The sequence below is a fragment of the Oenanthe melanoleuca genome, chromosome 7, assembly GCF_029582105.1.
Source record: "Oenanthe melanoleuca isolate GR-GAL-2019-014 chromosome 7, OMel1.0, whole genome shotgun sequence".
Taxonomy (NCBI): Eukaryota; Metazoa; Chordata; class Aves; order Passeriformes; family Muscicapidae; genus Oenanthe; species Oenanthe melanoleuca.
Genome location: NC_079341.1, coordinates 33,994,114 through 34,011,872, shown reverse-complemented (window position 1 = coordinate 34,011,872; position 17,759 = coordinate 33,994,114). Strand labels below are relative to the sequence as shown.

Genomic DNA, 17,759 nt, shown 5'->3' with positions numbered 1-17,759 from the left:
ATTTCTTTCAATGCCCCCCACACCCTGAATTCTTTACACAGTGGGCCATAGGTCCAAGCAGAAAAACAGAAAGTGGTGGTTTAGACTTATAAAGTTTACAATATTAAATCAAGGCTGATTTTGGGCTGTATTCACCATTTTGATCCTCAAGAGCTTCACTGTCTTTAAAGTCCATGGTCAAATGACCACTGGTTTCAAAGGATATCTTTAATCCCTTTGTCTGAGGAGCAAAATAGTTCAGAAATAAGTTTCTAGGGGAGGATCAAAACTAGTACATACTTGGAATGAGTAAGATGAAAGATTATGAAAAAAATTTAGGAGACTATTGAGACAGAGGAAAACCACAAAAGATAGAGAAGATTGTTCTACAGGGAAGTGGACAAGCACTGAGCATGTTGGGATGCATGGTCACTTGGCTGCAGAAACACAGAAATACTGGAAACACTGCAGGAGTATAGGAAGGCAAAGTTCAAGTAACAGGAAAAATTGGGAAACAGGCAGTTATCAAGAATTCCATGCTCAGCATCAGCTGGGAAATAACTCCCTGGGGATAATTCTCGCCTGTGGGTGAGGATTTCCAAATAACTCCCTTTCAAGAGCAACACCCCAATTTATAAAGAAACAAATATCAATGAGCATCTCTCGTTGAGCTCTGTACCAAAACCAGTCAGTCTCATGATCCAAGAAGGGGGACAGCAAGTCACACAAGGGCACATCACATCACCAAGTCACAGACCAGTCACAACCATTAAAACCTCCAGCAAAAAGAGTTCATCAAAACTCCACTTGATTGAAAAATTATTATAGCATTGAAACTTTCACAGAGACGTAGCTTTTGCTCAGGAAATGTCATTGCCAGGATTTTAAATCTGGGATGAGGGGCTAGGACAGCCAGAGGAAAGACAGAGGAAACCAATCCAGACTCACCCATACACGCCCAGGGATGGCAGGAGGAGGTCCAGGTCCAAATCCCAGCTCTGAAGACATTCCCAACACTGCTGACAGCATCCAGAAGGAAAGATGTGCTCCACAGCCTTACTCCACGACATTTTGCAGGAAAAAAAAAAAAAAAAAGTTCCCAAGGTTTTCTTTTTTCTGTCTCATGAGAAATGGAAACAAATTAAAAGTTTTGAATATTTTTCATGGCATAGACCCTTTTTCGTGGCCAGCCCTAACCCCACACTGCCCAGAGGTTCACAGGCACTCTGCTCCTACCAGAGCTCGTATTGTGAACTCCCCATCTTTTGCACAAACTTAACAGGATCATTTTAGACTCTCACAGAAGATTTTCCTGTGAAAGCTCGCAGGCTTGGAGCAGCTTGTCACCAGAGTTCAAGTCCCTGGCACACAGTTCATTGCAGCTCTAATGAAAAAGCACAATGATTGAGCCTGCGTTGCTAAGATTAGACATTAGTGGCCATATCAAGAAGAGAAATACCTGCAGATTAGCAGAGCAATTTGCTGCTCTAAATCTGAACCTTCTAATCTCTTTTTTTTTCTTAAAGTAAGTAGCAGCCCATGAATATGGGAACAGAATTAAAACTGCATTTACTAAGTGATTTCTGAAATACTTCAGCATGTGTTTTAGAAAACTGACAAGTCATTAAAATATAGTTAATAAACATTATTCAGAACTCGTTGCTTTAGATTAACACTGCTTTAAAATCCCAGACATTGATTGGTTCAGTGCACTGCTGCAAGAGGAACTCCAGCTGGTGTCCATGCCCTGTGGAAGGAAACGTGATGGGCAACTCGGAGTTTACCTTGCATTTGTATTTCCTAACCGCAAAAATATTTCAGAAATATTTGCAAAAGACTTTAAAACTTGGCATCCTGGCCACTGAGGGCATGCACAGAGGCTGTTGTTACAGGTGAAAACCATGGAAAGATTGAAAGGTGGCAACAAATTGGGACAGTTGGGGTTGCTCAGCCTGGAGGAGGTTTTGGGGAGACCTTAGAAGACTAAAGGGGCTCCAGGAGAACTAGAAAGGGACTTTGGGCAAGGGGGAATGGCTTTAAACCGAAGAAGAGTAGATTTAGGTTAGATTTTAGAAGGAAATTCTCCCTTGTGAGGATGCTGTGGCTGCCCCTGGATCCCTGGAAGTGTCCCAGGCCAGGCTGGATGGGGCTTGGAGCACCCTGGGATGGTGGAAGGTGTCCCTGGCAGGGAGGCTGGAGTGAGATGAACTTTAAGGTCCCTTCCAACCCAAAGAATTCTATGATTTTAAGAAAACTAGAATAGGAACACAGGAACAGCACCATTTTCAGTGACCAATTCGAAGGAACCTGAAATCATGAGCCATTTTTGATCGAACGTAGGTGAGAACCATCATGCACAGATTTCACTGATGACAACTTTTTGAAATTTATTGTGTGACTGTCAAGAAATTCTCTCTTTTAGAAGCTCTGCCCTGAGCCAATTGGAGCTGACTGCTTTTCTAATTTCATGCAACCATGCTCAGCCCAGATACTGTGGGAGAAACAAACTCAGGCACAGCTCTCAGCTCTGGACCATTGCTGGTGACCTGAAGCCATCAGGTGAGCTCCACCAACAGGTGCCCTCCCTCCTGCAAAGTACAGCAAGCTGGTTTTGGTGGTTTTTACTGATATTTTGAAGGAAAGGGAAGGATTTAGTGAGATATTGGTGTTTTGAGAAGGGGTTGATCCAACTCTCTCATACAGCCCCTCACCCTGTTTTAGTTTTTTTATCCAAGTACTGCAGGTCAAACTCCAACATGAGAGAGCTGAAACTGAGAAGAAAGACAATGTAGCTTAAAAATGAAAACACTGCTATCCATAGTTGACTTAGTAATGTAGCTAAAGGGAAAAAAATCATAGTCAAAATTGTGCCTATCTAACTTAAGCTAAGATAAATATTTGCAAATTCTCTTAATGACCATTTTTAATCACTTGCAGGATTTAGTGGGCAGCTTTCTTATGTTTTGGATTTTTTTCTAATAATAAACTGTTTAATATTCAGAAATGTTTGTAACCTGGTGAAAGGTTTTGATTTATGGCATCTCTCAGACACCAGAATTCTGGATTTGAAAGCTGAAATATGAGGGAGATCTAGATCCTCCAAATGATTTTAATTTTCAGTCTTTTAAAATGAGAGTTCAAAGTGTTTCATGATTTCATATTGCCATTTACATGGAAAAAAGAATAACACCTTGCACCCAGCCAAGATCATTTGAGTGATCCAGTAAATTTATGCTGGAAGGTTCTTATGAGATGGGTGTGATTAAACCCATTTTACCTTCCCTGGTCCAGGATGTTGTTTTTTTGGGGCCACAAATCTCCATGAAACTTCAAAAATCTGCTCACATTCCCCCTTCACCACTGTGGCTTGGGCAAGTTTGTTCCACAGGGCTGAGCAGAGCAAATCATGGAGTCACATGGAGCATCCCAAACTGGAAAGGACCCACCAGGATAATTGAGTCCAACACCAGGATCTTTATCAGAAGGAGGATCTGAGGGAGATGTTAGGCACATTGGAGGCAGCCAGGTGAAGGGTGACTCCTCCAGTCAACAAGGGACACATCTTGAAGCAGCAGGGACATTGTTCAGGGGAAAAAAAAAAAAAAAAAAAAAAAAAAGAAGGAAAAACAAATCTTTAAGAGAGAAGAGCAGCTCAAGGTCTTGTTTTGCTTAGCCCAGTGGTGAAGGAATGTTGTCAGAGACACAAGTGTTTAGACAGGAAATGACAACTTCTGCCAGTGACCGAGGAGAGCTCAGCTGCTCCCTGCCAGAGGGATTCACATCCAGCCCTGATCTGGAGCACTCTCCAGAGCAGAAATCCCTCTCCCCAGCCTCCCTGGTGAACAATCCCACCCTCCATGGACCGTGGATGGAGGCTCCTGCTCACATGAGAGTGTTGCCACTGGATCTGAGCTGCACCTTCCAGCCCTTCCAAACAACCCAGCAGCACAGGAATATGTGAAAACATTCCTCACCCACTCCCAGCCATGCTGAAAAGAAACCTGCTGTGGTTAAATGGCTCGGTCAGTTCTTCAGGGATTTTCCAAGGTTTCCCTATAAAAAGAAATCTGTGGGAAATGAATGATTGCATAATCACTAACACATGCCAATTCATCTAAGCCTATTATCTTTTATGGCATTTTGTACTCTATTGTCCTTACTCTGGTGAGTTTCTGCCTTACAATTCTTTTCATTATTGAATTATTTACACATTTTGCTCTCTCTGGCCCTTTTGCTTCAGTGGGATCCTTAGCATCTCCACAAGGAAAGAAGGAAAAAAGACAAACAGTCCTGCCACCTTTTCTCACATAATATTTTTCTCACCTTCACAGGAATATCTCAACAACAATCTCAGTGAGAATGTGAAGGACCTGTTCAAGTGAGAAGCTGTACTAGCTGGATCTTGATGCCACAAGAAATAAGTTTTTTCTTAAGGAATATGCATTTTTACAGAGGTTTTCTAAGGTCCCTGACAGAAATGACCAATACTCATAGTTTTAAAATTACACAGTCCCTTGAAAATGCTGCAAGTTGCCTACAGGTCATAATTTCTCAGAAATAAACCCCAAGTGTCTTGGAAGTCTTAATTACACTGCATTTCAATTGGATTTAGGCTGCTAAACCACAGGTTTTAATAGGAATTTCAGATCTTTGAAAACCTTTTGATTTTCGACTTTAGAACCTGACATTGCCTGAAAGCCAACCAAGCATTCACCTTTAGAATTAATATTTAATCATGTTTTGAGTGGGATTTTTTTCACTTTTGAGTGTTTTTTTTTTTTTTTTTAATTTTGAACTCTTCCCAAGAATAACAGGTTCATAAACATATGAATCATGGCTAAGCACTCACCTCTCCACAAGGTGTGGCCTCTAGCACCACTGAATTTTTAAATAAGGGAGAAATGGAGACCTGTGTGATTGAGCAGCTACAAAGCTCCCAGCAAACAAGAGCAGAGAAGTTCTATACCAAGAGTAAAAACATGTCAGGCCAACAAAGTCTCTAAAAATCAGATCAACTTTTCCAGAAGAAAATTTTTTTTCCATTGCCCTGCCATGAGCAGGTTTTCACAGACAAAAATACCCATTTTAGTTCTCCTGTACTATTCCATGTATTCTACTAAGTGTTTCTTTGACATGGACATTTGTGAAACCAAATTGAATTTTCTTTTAATCAGAAATTATTTGCAAGACTATTTGGCAGCATTCACACCCTGCAAGTGTTTTCTTGTTGTCAAGGGCTCCTGAGGGTCTCCAGCACCTGTCATCCTCTGCCAGCATCAACCTTTCCATATGGGCAGGTCTCCAGAAAAGATTATGGGCAGTGTAAAATCCACCCATCTGAAATCACCACTTCTCTGATCAGGGGTTCAGGGAGAAGAGTCCATTCAATTTTGTTGCTCCTCCAATGTATCTTTCTTGATTTTCCCTTCAGAAATAGATTTACAGATATTTCTATTGGTTTTGCAAGATCTGCTTTGTTTTGTTTTTTTTCTATTAGCTAGCTATTCAGTCCATTGGTAACATTTTAAAGCACTTTATCAGCCTATATAATTTTATAATCATTTTGTTGTTTTCACTAAAAAAAAAAAAATGTAGCTAGTCAGACACCTAATGCTACTTAAGTGCAAATAGATTTTTTTGTGGTTGAATAATAACATCTGTTTTGATTTTCCAGCCACAAAAGTGGGTTTTATCTGGCCTTCCTTTATTTGAACTTTTCACATCTGCTCAGGCCTGCTTCCCATAAACTAAATACCAGACCCTTTCACAATGTAGGAAATTTACCTGCACCAGTAGTTATCCTAGCTCCAAAGATTTCTTTATAAGAGCCAGATAAAAAAGTCAAAAGACTAATAAATGCAATCTTAGTGCACTGTGTATTTATTAAACATTGCTATTTATTTTCTCCATCCCAAATGGTTGATATTCACAGACCCAATCCTGAAAAACTTATTTTAATGAATGAACTAATTCACATTTATGGAATAAAGTATGTTGTGGGTTGGTGGCCCCTGTTACACACAAAATTTAGAGATAAACTTGTTACAATGCTCTATATCATTAGCTACAAATTCAATCAGAAATTATAGGGATGGTCAGATGCATAGTGCTTTCAGCAAATAAAAATGTCATGAGGGGAATTTCATAAGCCATTTTCAGGGTTAGCTGCAAAGATTTGGTTGTGAATTTTGGATTTTGGGTTATTCTGGTCTCTTCAGAGGTGAAGGATAACAGTGCTAATCAGAAACTCTTTCTTTTCTTTTCTTTTCTTTTCTTTTCTTTTCTTTTCTTTTCTTTCTTCCTTTCCTTTCCTTTCCTTTCCTTTCCTTTCCTTTCCTTTCCTTTCCTTTCCTTTCCTTTCCTTTCCTTTCCTTTCCTTTCCTTTCCTTTCCTTTCCTTTCCTTTCCTTTCCTTTCCTTTCCTTTCCTTTCCTTTCCTTTCCTTTCCTTTCCTTTCCTTTCCTTTCCCTTTCCTTTCCTTTCCTTTCCTTTCCTTTCCTTTCCTTTCCTTTCCTTTCCTTTCCTTTCCTTTCCTTTCCTTTCCTTTCCTTTCCTTTCCTTTCCTTTCCTTTCCTTTCCTTTCCTTTCCTTTCCTTTCCTTTCCTTTCCTTTCCTTTCCTTTCCTTTCCTTTCCTTTCCTTTCCTTTCCTTTCCTTTCCTTTCCTTTCCTTTCCTTTCCTTTCCTTTCCTTTCCTTTCCTTTCCTTTCCTTTCCTTTCCTTTCCTTTCTTTGCTATTCAGTTTCTAATTATAGTTCACATCCCAAAACTTAAATATTCTTAGCTAAAGGAAAAAAAAAGTTCAAGTGAATGGTATGAAACTTCAACTGAAGCCAAACAATTGAAGTTGTGGAAGTGCAAGCCCCTACTGAGGGGTTTTGCCACTGCCCTCAGCAGATTGGGAAATACATCCTGGGTATCAGACAAATGTTAAGGATCATTCTTTGAACTCAGAGCTAAGGCACAGGAGAATTCTCTGCTGATGTGACCAGGAAGATATGCAAAAAAAGCACCCCCTCATCAGCCTCTTCATAATATCTGCATGTATTCAGCATTTCTTGCCACTGATAGAGAGATGTATCTCGAGAACTCCTACATCCCCGGGCCCTTGCAGCTGTGTCTGCAGCAAAGCTGCAATATTGGGCCACTTCCCACTCACAACACTCAGCACAGGGCTCTGCAGAGCAGAGCAGAGAGCACTGGCTGCAAAGCTGAGAAGCCAGGTTTTCCTTCTCTCAGGACACCACCAGCATCTCTTCTCTTCCAACTCTCCTACCTCTGTTGTACGGAAGAGAGGGAGTTTCATTCTTTTATTGTTTTGAATCTTTAGCAAATCTTGGGCTCTGGGATTTGGCAATCTCATCAAATACAGCTTTATCAACCCAAAACACCCACCAGCACCAGTGTCTTAAATAGACACAAGATAGAAAAGCACAAGGAGGACCACAGTGGTTTTGGGAAATGTTGGAGAGGAAAGGCAATATCTGTGCACTGCCCTTGATTTACACCTTGATTTTCTCCATCTGCACAAAGGATGGAAACTGCGTCATGATGGAACAGTTGTGAGAATCACAAAGAACTTAACAAGTCAAAAATGGATTAAAAAGCACTTTATGGCTTGTTAAAGAAATCCCCCTGTTCCTCAGAAGCATTTTTAGCATCTTATTAGCGGTATTTGATCTGACTAACATATTGACTCGTCATTTGAATAGGAGATGAATCCTTTTTGATGGACCACATAGGGAGTATAAATTCAAATGAGGCACTTCTCCAAATTTTTATTTAGGCATAACCCCAAAGAGCCCATAACATCTGTAAAGGTTTTTTCTGTGCCCCACAAAAGACTGTCCCAATGATCTTTTAAATCATGCCTTCTATTTTTTTTTTCTGTAGAAGTAATCATTGTATATGTATTTAAGTCACTAATGAGTTGGACATTCTCTTTTACCTGTTTTCTGGAACATCATGCATTAATTTGCCTTTGAAAAATACTCTAAGACAATTTTTTTTTAATACAAGCTGTCATGGAACTCAGACTTTAGCATGAGTTGAATTCATCATCAGTCTCATACAAAGTAGTTCAGAACTTGACAAATGAAAAGCACAAGATATATCAGAGAAATATGCAAAAAGCCTCATGCCTTTCAATCAATCTCTGATCTGAAATTATTTTGATCTATCCAATTTATTCTGTTTAGGACAATTTCAGTGTCATCAAGACAAGACACTGCTATGGAGTTAGTAGGCAGACCCACAACTGGCTTTACTTTGGCAAAAGCCAGGAAACTTGCTCCTAGTCATTTTTTGGAGCAATTTTATACCATCTAAGAATCTGCACTTAGGAATAAGTTGGAGACCTCCAGCTCATTTTGAAAACAGTAATTTATAGCTACACAGACATTATGATTTTACAGTGTTTTGATAGTTACGCCTTCACTATCCACATGGAACATTTAAAAACGGATTAGAAGCCATTAATCTTGGAAATATGAGGGATTTGTAGCCTGAAGAGGAACTCAGAGCATTTGCAGTCTAAGTCTCTTTCTGCACCTAGGTGTATGGTGTTATTAAGGTATTTTATCCTCTTCTAGAACAAGTCAAGAATTATAATGAGGCAACCCTATTGTGGTAAAAGTATAATAATAAATCAGGGATCTCAATACTTTCTCACAGATATTCTTATTGACCTTGGACAAGTATTTAAGCTGGAAACCATTTTATGCAGTTCTTGTCTCGTGTTGCAATCTCCAACAGCACTCAGTCAATTGGATCCCCATATGTAATTTCATCCTTTAGGCACAACAATAATCACAGCCTCCCACTTCACTAAAAGTCTTTCATTTTAAAATGGAAATACCTTAGAGACTGGTCAAATCAAGTTTTTGTATTTTTCATACCTGTGCTTTGAAAGATGGGGGAGATCTACTTGATCCAGTCGTTGCAGCAGGCTGTTAATTCCTGCAGAGCCTGACCTCAGATGTTGGGTTCAGCTGCTCCTAAACTCTGATAAACGTCAGGTCCAAATCCAAATCTGGATCCCAAACTTGTGGTATGGGCCCATCTGTACTTGAAAGCAACATTAAAAAAAAAAAAAAAAAAAGAAGGAAAGCTAAGATCATGAATATTTCTATTTGAATACTGCATACACAGATTTATGAACTTAAGCAGATACTTTTTTTCTTTGTGAAATCAAAACTACCACAGGATTTCCCGTCCATATATACCATATGCTTTTTCCAACTTTGTTTAAAATTCTTAGGGTCCCAATATGCTGAAGCTTCTGAGCACTACTGAGGTGTTGCAGGATTTTTTTGCAAGCTTTATCAACTTTGCAAACTGCACAATAGTCAAGAATTAATTTTTGTATAGGAAAAATGAATTTTATCTATTTATTTCTGCAATATGGTAATGAATGATGAAAGCATCAAAAGCAACAGAGCCCTTGGGTAAGAGTCTGAAACAGGATTAATTCTCCTAAACGACAAGAGTGTTTATTTCAGTGTAACTGTCTGTATACATTGGGTCAAGACATGCAAAACCAAGTCGTGCTAGCACTTGCCTTGCAGGATCTTCTGAGTACAATCTTCATTCAGAGCCCAGTCAGAGGCATGACAAGTGAGACACCAACAACACTAAAGGAAACTTATAAATGTTTGCAAATTCGTTTTATGGATTAATGACCCTACACATAAGAATTGACATTTCCAGGACAAATCACTTCTTTATCCTACTGGTATTTCAGCAGTTTTTGCTTATGCCAAAGCAGAGGCGAATTTTTCCTACTTCAGATCAAACGAGATCTAAAATCTGGGAAGATTTAACAATAAAGTAGAAACAATGGGGATGTAAATGTTAACCATCTGCATTTCTCGCTGCTATTTCTTATGATGTGATATCTCCATCAATGGCATTATATTTTTACTTTTGTTATCTCCCATAACTTTTCATTCTATTATGGTTAATCATTGATAAACAAACACTTTGACTTATAAAGTGGCAATCATCTTGTCTAAATTTAACTGTGTAAAAGTCAAACACCTACTCCAAGCTACTCGTGAAGGCTCCTTCTATAGATAGTGGTGACAGATTGGCATTTTCAGAGAGAGACTTATCCTACCTGTCTTACACACTTGTTTTAAGATGAGATTAATCACTCTGTAGAAGTACTTTCTTCTTTCTCTTTCCTTGGACTGACTTCAGTTTTGGTTAACAAAAAAAAAAAAAAAAAAAACCAAAAAAAAAAAAAGAGAAAAAAAAAACCAAAAGACTATTTCAGGCCTTGAACTTGAATCCACAGAGGTATTTAGCCTCAAAAAGCACAGCTTCACTAGGATGCAGAAAGTTCCCTCCTAAAGGCAGATGGGAAGAAGAAGGGTGGAGAGAGACAGGAGCACAGCCTCTATAAATAAGTTTATCACCTGCCCTGACTCTTTAACTTTAGGGCTGGTAAGAAGCAGTGCTGAGAACCAAGACACAAGGGAATAACAGACTTACTTTACTCTGTATTGTTTTACCCAAAGAAACCATGGGGATTGTCACAGTTTCCCTCTGGATGGAATTCCAGCGACAGAAAGGTTTTCCAGGCTCTGGCAAGAGGAAAGGTCTGGCCAGCAGCTATTCTGCTTCAGCAGGAGCAAAGCAAAACCAGCATCTCCCTTTTTCACATGAGATCAGCTCCAGCTCAGCTCAGGGAAGGACCACACACCAACCATGGCTTCAGGACACGAGCCTTAGGAGGCAATTCAACGGAAACTTCTAATACCCTTCACATCATTCAAATGAAAAGATGCTGATGCTGAAGAGGGGAGAGACATTCTTCCTGGCGTCTCTCCACTTGAAATTCTGCTACAGTGACAGTATCTGGATTAGACTCCAGGACAGTATTTCTGAAACAGCAGGAACCCTGCTTACTGCATCAGTTTTAAATTATAAGCCTTCCAAAGATGTCAACACCACTTTCCTGGAGACTTTCCTGGAATTAAAACACTGAGCTTTTCCCCTGAGCCTTCACAAAGTCCTATGGATCCATCTCCCAGTGTCACCATTTGTATGGTGATTTGCCTATGTTGGGTCACTGCTACTACTTCATTTCTGCTCTATAGTCAGCCTGGCTCTTTGATGTTACTCAGTCACTATTTCCTTTCCCTTTACTTTTATCTCTGTCCTGGCATTCTTCCTTTAAGCATCCTCTCTACCAGATGGTCTCCATCTCTCCTTCAGAAGTGCCCAAAATATTCCTACTGCCTCCTCTTGATCTTCCCCCAGCAGCAAACCTCTTCATCCTACAGAGCTCAAATACCAATGGATTTCTCCTCCTTGCTGCTCTGCTTCTTTCTTGCACTTTGAAAAGGAATTCACTGGAAGCAGCTAACCTCCAATCCTCATTATGCATGATGCACTCATTTATAAGAGTTTACCCAGGAGAAAAATTCAGAGGGGATATAGGCAGCTACAATTGCGTTTTTTCAAGTGGAAGCACATCTGATGTCTGCGTGCCGAACTGGAGCTCCAGTTTTTAAAACAGGAGCTCCAACTTTTGCATTTGGAAATCCATATGGATCCTTTAATCTGAAGGTCAAAACAGCTTTCATGAAAGATACTGAAAACAATGATACTTTATATTCACCAGCATAATTATATAAAGATGATTCAATATCGTAGTATCATCAGAGGATTTGGAAAATTCTCCATGTTATGTATTTTTAAGATGGGGTTTAGATGGTGTAAGATGAGGCTTCAGAAGTTTACAGAGAGGAAAAAAAAAATCTTGTCACAATTTATATCTTCCTAATAGGTCACTGAAACTCTGAGGATAACAATTGCTTTTACTTGCAGTTGGCAGTGCACTATAATCAAGAATAAAGCTCTAGATATTTTTGTGGAAGTACAAGCACTTACTAAAATGCAGCAGCATAATAATGTATTATATATTATACAAATACAGCGAGGTGGGATTTGTGTTTGTCTCTTTGCAAGAGAAGAAAGAACTCTGAAATGACCTTCTGTTCATAAGTTTCTTTGAAAAAGGCTTGGCCTGAAACCACTTCACTACTATTGATATAGTCTGTTTCTGTACATAAATCTTAAATGTAAGCACGGCTTCAAAAAATAACTAAGCAATCACAAAGCTTTACTTTTCAGATTCAATCGCCTTCAAATCCTTTACTGAAGTCCCCTTGGCACTGTCACTTCAAAAATCAGGATAATGCTGTATAGTGTTTCTCAGTTTCAGTAAAACAAAAGCCTTATTGAATAAATATGTGTGAAAACACTGCAAACAAAACCATCTCAGCAGCCACCACCTGACCAGGCTGTGGTGACCCTCCCTGGTGACCTGCGTGGGCTCAGCGCTCGACTCCTTGGCATGTCCCAGCACTGCTAAATTCCACTGTCTTTGTCCTCAAAACTGCAGCAGAACACACGTTTTCCTTGCAGAAACCTAAGAGCAGGCTTTAGACATCAAGGAACAGCAAGGTGACCTAGGATTTCCATATGCAGGAAGCTGCTGATCAAATGGTATATCCTTTTTTTAATCTGCTTCTTGGATCGTGAATAGAGAGGAAACCTTGTGGTTCTGCTAATCCCTTAACTCTGGGGTTTGTGAGGAGAGCTTACAACATTAACGTCTTGGAAATGTAAAGGCAGAGTAAAATATCCAGTATTTACTATCTCATGCCTCGTTCTGCTCTGAAAAAGGATGACTCAGGAATGTTTTTCTTTTTACTACACATCATCTTCTGCATATCCTACATTTCCCTGTAGTTATAATATTAGCTCAGATCCCATTATTGCAGCCAGACAGCCCCACATGCCAATATCCCCATGATCAGGTTTCAGGGCTGTGAGCTCAGGTATCCAAATCCCTGAAACCAGAGTCACTCAGCCATTAATTCCTGACTTTTGGGCCCTCAGTGTTGGCAGGAGGCACACAGGTAGTGCTGGCTCACAGCTGACCACCAAACAGCCACAAATCAGGACAAGGTACACTGAATTAGATGTGATTGTCCTTTCAAAAAGATTCTTTTATCAAGGAATCTCAATAGTCCCCAGAAACACAAAGAATCTCACACAAAAATGTATTTTCTCTAGCAGTAAATGTAACAAGGATTATTTTTTTTTTTTTTTCCTTGTGGAAGGTTCATTTCAAAGTTTGCTCTAAATAAACAAGAATTATTCTCGATTCTCTTTCTGATTCATTAAGGCTAGTTTAAAAAAATGACAAAGCAATTGTTGAAAAGCAACTTCTTAAGCTGCAGAATGAGAAACAACAAACAGGTTGTTTATAACAAATATAAAGAACTGTTGTAAATTTAAACATGGAGATTTAAGTACCAAAAATTGAGCGGGACACCAAGTATTCAGAAATTATCCTGGCTCTCTCTGAAGACTAGAAATATCCAGCAGGAATGGCAGCACAAACTGGTAGCTGGGCTGAGGTATTGCAATTTTATCTCACCTGGACACGAGGTGGTCCCAGCTCTGCCCTAGCCCCTGGCAGCCTGTGAATCCAATGCTGGTTTTCCCCTCAACCCTTCCATTTCTAAACCTCTCATTTCCACAGCCCCAGCCAGCAACGAGCAGTGCCCAAATCAGGTGTGCAGAGCCCAGCGAAGTGGCCTTGACACGGGCCAGGGTGAGGAGGGCAGCCTTCCCTTAATAGTGGGACAGCTACAAAAACCTGATGCTTCACACTTCACACCGTGATGTGAAGCAGATGTCCCAGTCCTCGCTGTTAGAAAGGGCAGATTAAAAAAAAAAAAAAAAATTAAAAAAAAAAATAAAGAGCAGTGAATAAACGCTACAAATTGAGGTAGGGTCAGCTCTGCAATGTAGAAGATCAGGCTAGACAGAGGCAGAAATAATTTTCTTGCAGATTAGAAGCAGATAAATGAGAGAGAGAAAGAAGGAAAACATGCAGTACAGAAAGGAAGATAAGAAAGAAGCTGTTCATCTTATGTATGGGAACCAACTGCTGCATATGTATTTCCTATGCAGTTTTAGTAACTATCCCCGAGATGTTAATCTGAAACACTTTGCAGGAAGTGGACCATCTATTTAATTTAAAATGTTGCTTGGAACACTGCAGGATTTTCAGATAATTCAGTTAAAGCACTGGACACTCAATCTGCACAGCAAAAAAAGCTCCAGCCAGGATTTTGAATTTCACACATATATGTAGATGTCTTACTTAGGAAAAAATGCATTTAAGCATTCAAGTTCAGTTGTTTATACTTGCATTTAAGCATTTTTTCTAAGATAACTGTTTACTGACAGCATCAAATATAAATTACACACTCATGACTGAGGGCATACAGTCATCCACCACAATTAGTGAGGGTGGGAACATACTAAGCCCAAAAATAGAGGGTATTTCCAATGGAATTAATAGGAAAAATAAACAACCTGTAAACCAAGGTGAATTCTTGTTCATAAATTAACACAGAATAGCCCAGTGGGAAACGTAACGTGCAGTTTTCACACATGGCAGAAGTTTGCTGGTGGTTGTGTCCATTAAAGGTGAAGGCTGTGTTACCAACAAGCACGTTTTCATCTGGCCTTAGACTTAGAAATAACAGTAAAAATCAAACACAAACAGTTATTTTCTTCCTTTTGGGATTTGGCACATGTGCTATAACAGCCATAGATGGAAACTTCTAAAATAAATTAAGGAATGTACTTGTCAGTTTATTAATCAAAGTTTACCTGCTTCACATTACACGGAGACAAATTAAACAAGCTACCACGGTACTCAGAAAACATCTGCTAACAAAGTCAGAAGTAATGATAAACAAACTTGAGTTCCCTTTGTGGTTGATTTCCATCCAGCTGCATTTAATTATAAAAGAGCTATCAAAGAAAGCTCCCCATTAGCAGCTAATTCAGAATGACTTCAGAAGAAAATCCCAGAGCCTCCAGGTGATCTCTCTCCAGCAACTTTCTCATCTCTGCAAGTGATTGAGAAGAGCTGAATTAGACCAGTTTAGTGATCAGTCCTCCTGCTAACTGCCAGAGTAGAATGAAGATGATATCTTTTCAGTACCTGTGACTGCCTCTTTTCAAAGTAGGACCTATAAGATGTAGCAGACACTTCCTTGCAAGTAATCTCTGCCAAAAGCATCGGTGCCAGCCAGAAATACAGAGATAACCCTGAAAATTGCAGTATGCATTTTCTAAAGCAGAGCAGCTGCTGCTATCATGCAGAAAGGGAGAAATTTTGTCACTACAAGTTTTTTAATAAAGTTTCTTTGACTTGGGTATTTTCCACAAAGAAATTGAAGATGTGGGCATTTATAAATATCTAATTCTGGTTTACAGCAATCAGGAATTTTTGTGTTGATGTAGCTGAAGATGCGCGTAGTCCCAGACTCATGCTCTGAACCAGATGGCAACAGCCTTATTATAGTTTTTAATATTTTTTTAAAAAATATAAATTAATAAAGTTATTAAAAAATAGCAGCCACTCTTAAAAAAAAATGAAATAGTGAAAAAAGCAAATACATCAAGCTTCCCCTGTAACACCTTAAACTGAGAAATTCTGGTAATTTTATATAGACAACCAAAGTCAAGCCAAAAAAGTGAAAAATTTTCAATGCAACCAGGTCTAACAGGAATTTTTATAAAATTCCATGAAGACCAGCAATAATCACAAACCCCAAAAGAGCTCTGTGTACACAACTCAGTAATGCACAAGCAACTTGTAGCATATTCCAACTGCGAGCTTTGGACAACAACGTTTGATAAACCATTGAAATATATTTTCCTTTTGTTCCCCCCCTGCCTTATTCCTTCTGTACAAGACAGCAATGGGTAATTCTTCCCTGAAAGCTCACTGCTGCCTGGCCAGCAAGCAAATATGAAATCAAAAACCCCGTGTGCCAGATCTGCACAGCTGTATTTGCGCTCCCGCGGCTCCCGGAGGAGCACACACCACATGTTGGTTCCCTGACTTGGGGTGGGTTGGTGAGGTGTAAGTTAAAAGGGCAGCTGTACACTCCGGGAAATTGTCCAGATTCATTTTCTACCAATTGCTTTAACAACGCCACAAGCCATGCTGAGGAGGTTGGGATGTGTAGCACAGGTAGGAAATAGGAAAACTTTTGCTGCAGCTTATTCTTGATCCGGGCCCCAAGCTCTCTTGAAAAATCTCTAAGGTCTTTATAGAGGAGGTTTTTTTCCTCCAAGAATAAAGGAGTTGGCTCTGATTGCTGCTATTCTAAGAGGTTAAGGGAAGAAAAGAAATTGTTATATATCCACATGGTAATCAACAGAGGTTTCGTGTAACTGTTGCTCTTGATGTGGTTCTTCCAGACTCTTCCAGAAAAGAGTTTATTGATGTACCTGGCCTAGAAGCTGGAGAGCCAAAGGAAGAAAATGATAACACAGTTTAACAAACCCTTTGTTTACGTAAACATCCATCCACAATCTGTGTCTGGTGGGGTGAACATACGGCTTTAATTTTACCCTTGGCACGCGGATCAAACAATGTTGCCAATATCTATTGTTCTCCTCATAACAATATGCCTGGTGGTTTCAACATATCCTCTCCATTAGCTGGCTTCAGATCAAGCATTGCTGTGTATGTGCTTGTGTCTCCATAAAACTGGAATATGGATCCCTTTTCTTGCCTTCTTTGTACCAAATGTGTAAGAAGGAGCACAGTTGAGAATGGTGGTCAGCCGTCCCCGTGAGTCATGAGAACAGCTCGCCTCGGAGCAGACACCGGCTGGGAAGGAAGGGCTGGATTGGATTTGAAAAGCCATGGCCATGTAAAAAGCCAGGCTTTGCAAAAACCAGAGGAAGTGGTGAGTCAGATGCTTATCCCGTTTTATTTGGGCTTTAGCAAACCTTTCTGGATTTGGTCCATCTCTGATCTACACGAGTCCTGCTCTGGAGCGTGGACACACCACAGGTGGATAGGAGAAGGGTGATTGGAGTTGCTTTTCATTGGAGTTTCATTCTCCTTATTTTTTATTTTTTTTTCAGTTTCCCTTTCTTTCTATTTCCTACAGAAAGCCACAATAATGCTTCTTTCTTTTAGAAATTTCCAGGTCCTATAGAGGCAGCGTAACACCTGGGGAACGCCACAAGGAGAAACCTCCAATGGACTCCCCGAGCCAGGACAGCTTGTCAGCTCCATGCTAATCTTCTCAGCTCCTGCCTTGGCCTCTGGAGCAGCAGCACTGCTTGTGGCAGCAAACTTGGCTTTTCTCCTCTATATTGTGCTGTGTCTCAGCCCATACTTCCAAATGTTCGATGCAAAATTCACTCTGGTCACTGGAAAAAAATCTCATTGCCTGGAATATACATTGGGTCTGGCACCTTCCTTCCACCTGATCACTAATGCCTGATTTATATTTGATAAATCAGTGAGAAAATAGAGTTTTCTGATTTCTCTGGTGCTATTTTCATAGTAATGGAGAAAATCTCACTGAAGAAACATTATCACTGGTAAAGACAACAATTATATCTGGACATCTTGTTTTCTAAGGCTGAAAGATGATGTTAGAGAGGAAGTGGCTGAGAAGGGTTGATGGTGCCTCAACCGTTTGTCCTGCCTGGAGGGTGGCCATGCCCCAACACCCTTGGTTGGTCTGGGGCCCTGCATGTGGAATAAAAGGATGAGTGAGATCCTGTGGGAGCTCTGGAAGATAACACAGTGATGATCAGCACCACCAAAAATAGGGCTCTGCAGGCCTTTTTTTTTTTCCCCCTGCTCCCATGACACTCCTCCTCACTGGAAGTAGTAATTCTGAAAAGCTTTGGGGTTTATTCAGTATTTCTGT

The 17,759-nt window shown here is 40.0% G+C and overlaps 2 long non-coding RNA genes across 5 annotated transcripts in view; both read right to left on the bottom strand.

The window, feature by feature from the left end:
• LOC130255796 (uncharacterized) overlaps nt 1-2,540 on the bottom strand; it is a 39,719-nt gene extending 37,179 nt beyond the window's left edge. Inside the window, exon 1 of the long non-coding RNA XR_008840990.1 lies at nt 928-2,540. This is a non-coding gene — a long non-coding RNA (uncharacterized LOC130255796). The remainder of the gene's footprint in view (nt 1-927) is intronic.
• A 6,206-nt stretch (nt 2,541-8,746) lies between these two features.
• LOC130255809 (uncharacterized) overlaps nt 8,747-17,759 on the bottom strand; it is a 45,846-nt gene continuing 36,833 nt past the window's right edge. For 3 of the 4 annotated variants that reach the window (XR_008840997.1, XR_008840995.1, XR_008840998.1), the window contains one exon: nt 8,747-9,037. This is a non-coding gene — a long non-coding RNA (uncharacterized LOC130255809). Of the gene's footprint in view, nt 9,038-13,108; nt 14,922-17,759 lie in introns of those variants that run through there. The other variant, XR_008840996.1, reaches the window with a different exon arrangement.